This window comes from Apium graveolens, chromosome 4, assembly GCF_009905375.1.
Source record: "Apium graveolens cultivar Ventura chromosome 4, ASM990537v1, whole genome shotgun sequence".
NCBI classification, from domain to species: Eukaryota; Viridiplantae; Streptophyta; class Magnoliopsida; order Apiales; family Apiaceae; genus Apium; species Apium graveolens.
The window spans coordinates 196,665,981-196,670,945 of record NC_133650.1 but is presented as its reverse complement, the minus strand read 5'-3'; positions in this window follow the sequence as shown (position 1 = coordinate 196,670,945).

Here is a 4,965-nt window from a genome sequence, read left to right as displayed (position 1 = left end):
CTGAATTTGCTGCATAATAATTCTGAAAACCTCCGAGTACTAACTGGCGACAAAGAAAATGTTAACCTGTGACCAAGAACTTATCTCGTGACAAGGCCTCAACCTGCGACTAGATTTCTCAACATGTGACTTAGGAATCAACCTGCGACTGAGAACTTAAAATGGCTAAGTTTTCAACCTGCGACTAACTCCAACCTGCGACCAATAAGGCAACATGTGACTTAACATATTAACTTGCGACCAATCAAGCCAACCTGCGACTAATTAAATCAACCTGCGACTGGCAATGACAACCTGCAACTTATATGTTAACCTGCGACTAGTATTTGCCTTAAAGAAATTTATTTGTCTCCAATAGTTGTATCATTTCTATTTTTCCTGTGTTGCTGAATTAAATCTCTTCTGTATTGTTGATATTTAGTGCACTGGTCTGGTTCACAAACAACTAACATGAGTTGATATAATTCAGTTCCTTTTACATTGTAAAGCTGATACATCTTGGAAGGTTATTTCTAGCTTCAATCACTGAACCCCTGATTTTTAATACTTCAAATCAAACCATGTAACTGATAGTGGAAGTCCTTTGATGTCTTATTCTTCATGGAGGCTTGAACATGTTAATAAACTTCTTCCCATGACCGGGGTGTCGACTTAGAGAGTCATTTGCATCTTTTGATTCTTTCTATGTATCATGTCTTCATCTTTAGGGTTCCTATGCTTCACAGTATATTGTTTATCTGCATCTATTTTCATGTTGAGTTATAATTCCTCGATTACATGTTACATTACATTATACTTTACAATCTCCCCATATTTGATTTTTAGAGTTTGAAAAGCAAATCCCTAAGGATAACTCAACCGACAATAAGAAAAAGTACAATCCTTAAAACAGATAAAGATATTAAATATATTCTGGATTACATATTCAATTCCAGATTTCTTAAACTACAAATTACAAAAAAGTGTTCCTCTAGCCTGAACATATTATCTATGTCTTCTTTGTCTTTGTATTCTTGGACTTCTTGCCTTGACTGTCTTCTCCTTCTTGAGTAGATTTAGTCTCAACAGACTTTCTCTTATGAGCTTTCTTTTTAGGATCTGTTGATTTTGTTGATTCTGGGAGAGATGATCCTTTGCTTCTATTCAGAAGAACATCCAGTCTAGCTTGGACCAAATCACGAGCTTATATTTCTAGTGCATTAATGGGAGGTGGATTATTCAGCTCATTAAGCATCATCTGAAGATATTTGACTTTGGAGCACTTAGGAACAAGATCAAACAACATAGTAGATCTTTTAGACATTACGAAGATTGTTATCCTTTTAGGATGTCCTCGTACTCTCTTGGTGTCGTTGATTGATTCTTCTTCCACCATGTCATCAAGTATCTTTATGATTGGGATCAAAGCAATCTTGTCCTTCTTACATGTGGAGAGCTTGACGTCCATTAAGGCTTAATGTATTAATTCTGACCCCATTTGTTCTGAAATCATTGATCTTGATATGTGCTTTATTAATCCTAAAGACTAGTTCCCCTTCATTGTTAGTGTTGATGATAGGTTCACTATCTTTTAGAATATTAATTTTTGGCTCTCCATTGATGAACACCATCTCATGATAAGCTCTTTTAACTTTCTTTATGTCCTTCTCTGTATTCCTGATCATTTTGTCATTGAGCCTATAAGCATATAGAACTTCAGCAACTTTAAGGTCTGTATCTGATCTTTTGACTCCTGGTGCTTCCAGATTTGCTCTTTTCCTCCTGAGTTGACTTTCCAGGAAAGTGAGTTTTAGAAATCGAATGGATCTTATCCGTTGATCAGACATGGTGATGTTTTGTAATCTGCCATCTGTAACTACTTTGATCACAAACGGAGTAAGGAATGCTTGGGGAGATACATCCATCATCATTTTCCAAAGCTTATCTCTGAAGTATTCATTCTCATTCGATCTCAACCACGGGATTTTTGATGCTAAGACAAACAGTTCCACTATATTCAGACTTTCCAGTATACTAGTAAAGATCTTTATTTGAAGTCCATCTATGTGGTTGACAGTAATCTTCCATCCATTCGCTAGAATATTCACAGTGGTGCCAGTGATTATTCTATTGAATTGAGAGTAGAACTCATGAATATTTGAATAGTCCTTTCTGTACTTCTCTACAATGTTCAGAAGATTCCTATTTCCAGGGTCTATTTTGGGACAGTTATCTGGTTTGTCCATTTTCCTTTTGATCTCTTGCTTCTCTGTATTCCCTTCTTTGTATTGTTCTATGTACTCTAGCTCTTGATCTATCAATATCTTCTTGAATTTCTTGATAGGATCGATTGAGCTTTTCAGAAAATCTATAGTACAAGCAGTCATCCGAGAAAGCATCTTCATCTTCAAATTCTTCGTCCTCAGTTATGACATTTCTCTTTTCAGTAACCACTACTTCAACTCTTGGTTCAAAACCCTCAGGAACATCACTTTCATCTATTTCTCCTTCCTCCAGTTCATACTCTGAGAATAGGGGCTTTGGAGCATATATCTCCAACAGAAGATCCCTTTGAGTCGTAATGACTTTGCTTAGGAGACCTTGTTTTAAAGTTGATTGCTCCCCCTCAGTTGAAGAACTCTTCTCAGCAGCATGTCTCGCTCTTAACAACACTCTTTCATCAATCCTCTCTTCCTCTTCTTCCTGAACCTCATCTCCAAATTCATCATAACCATAGTCAGCTATTTGAAAAGCATCCTGAATTAACTCCACAACTGCAGCTACTTTTTCTTGCTCCATCCTTTTCTCCCCCTTAGTTGTGTTATCCTTCAGAGCTGGGGTTGATTGAGCAGGCAAGATCAAGATAGGAATCTCTTGAGAAGATGGTTCTGAAGCAGACAATTGCTTGCTGACTGAGGTCTTTGGCTCAGTACTGGCAAGAACTATTTCAGTGGAGACAGGGATTGGCGCTTGCTTGCTAACGGAGATCTTTGGCTCAGTATTGGCAATTGCCTTTCCCTTCCCAGAATGAGAGAGAGATTTCTCCATGAATTCCCGTAAACTATCAAATGATGCTTGTTGAAGTTCAAGTTATTCGGAAAGATGAGCAATTTGATGATCCCTAACAGACAGTTCATCCTTGATATATTGATCCTTGAGAGCCAGTTGTTCTTTGAGATAGCTGTCTTTAAATGCTAACTGCTCTTCAAGGTAAGATTTTGTGACATACTGTGACAGATCTATAGGTGTTGTTTGAGAGGTAGGTGTCTTACGGGTTTCTCGCATTATATCATTCAACACTCTTTCACTCAGTTTAGGGATTGGTGTTTCACTCATATTTACGGATACACTACGCTCATAGCTCCGAGATCGAGATGTACCTGTAGAACACACTGAAGCCATCCTTGAGGAGGTCAGTAGTGGTGCAATGGGAATTTGCAAGTCCCGATCCTTGTTCAAGACAAGTTTCCTATCATCATGAGATGACTGATCCAGAGTTAGAATCTCTGGGAGGATCACTGAGGCCGTCATATGTGGCATCTATTCCTCAGTTTCCTCTAGTGTCGGTGAAGATACTTTCCCCTTAGGCTCACCAGTTGAATCTGGTTCATTTTCAATGGGTTGCCGATCCGCACCTATGTCGGATCCCCTATCCGCAGATGCATCCAGGTTTATTAGTCCTGGGGAGGTAAGTGTTGTGCTAGATGTGGCAGCAATTACAGCACTCTGTCCTAACACCTGCAAAGACAGTTGATCCATTGAAGGACCTTGAACATGATATTCTAACCGTAAAATGGTTGAAGGCCCTGTTTCCGTCAATACTTCCTCACCAAAAAGAACTCTTCTAATTAACTCATTTAAAGCTTCAAGAGCTTGAATATTGGAGAGTGTGTTTGACTCATTACAGGATGTCGTGGCCGACGGGCAAATTTCAATAGACCCACCTTGTTGAGAAGATGGATCCAGTAACTATTTATATGCCTTTGCAGCCATTGTATCCTTTTGGGAAGATACATGGGAAGTTATAGTTTTCTCAGTGGGGATACTGCTTTTCTTCATTGGAGACAGAGTTGTGGGTTTACTCATAGTACCTTCCTTATTTGTTGCATCATGTGCAGTTTCTACCTCTATATCCATATGATCCTTATACTCCAGGGTTTTGGCTAAGAGAGTTTGAGATGTGTGTATTGGCTCTAGAGGGTGGTTATGAATTTGCGGGAAAATAAATTCACTGCCTCCTGATAGTAATTACTCTTGAGCAAGTTGTGTGTGAAATTCAGCAAGATTGAGTGAATCTTTATCTATTAGATCATCAAAAGTAGTGCTCACAGAAGATTCATTCATACCTGTGAAGTCTGGCATGTAAACATTAGTCTCTAATTGATATGACTCAGCTTCGGCTTGTTGTTCAGCAGCTTCAGGTTGAGAAACCTTTTCTGGCTGTTCAACAACTACAGGTTCTTGATCAACTTTCATTGGTTGAGCATCAGGAGCAGTCTGAAGATTCACTTCTTGTTCCGCTTCTACTCCTTCAGTATCCTCATTCACAGTAATAGGGGCTTTATCCTCAAGGACTTGAGCTTTTTTAGACTCAGAGGAAGATGCTTCAGCAATGGAGTCAAAGAATTCTTGCATAAAATCCGTCACAAAGATGTCGTTGTTGTTAGGATAAGGATTCTTACTTATCAGGGTAGACATCAGTTTGGAGGTCAATTCTGCAGATGGTTCCATGTCTTCACTATGAACTGCTTCTTTCTGAGCTTTTGTGAGCTTGCCATTTAGAACAATTTGGAAAAATATGACATAGAAAACGTGTGATTGATGTTGAGCCTGATTTTCCAGAATTTCTCTCATGATCATACTCCCAAAGTTGATCCGTAGACTACTAGCAATAGCTATACCAACAACCTTCATGAATTGAGTGATTCCATGAAATCCACCAGTCTTGGGAGACAGATAGAAGGATAGAATATTGAAGAATAAGTT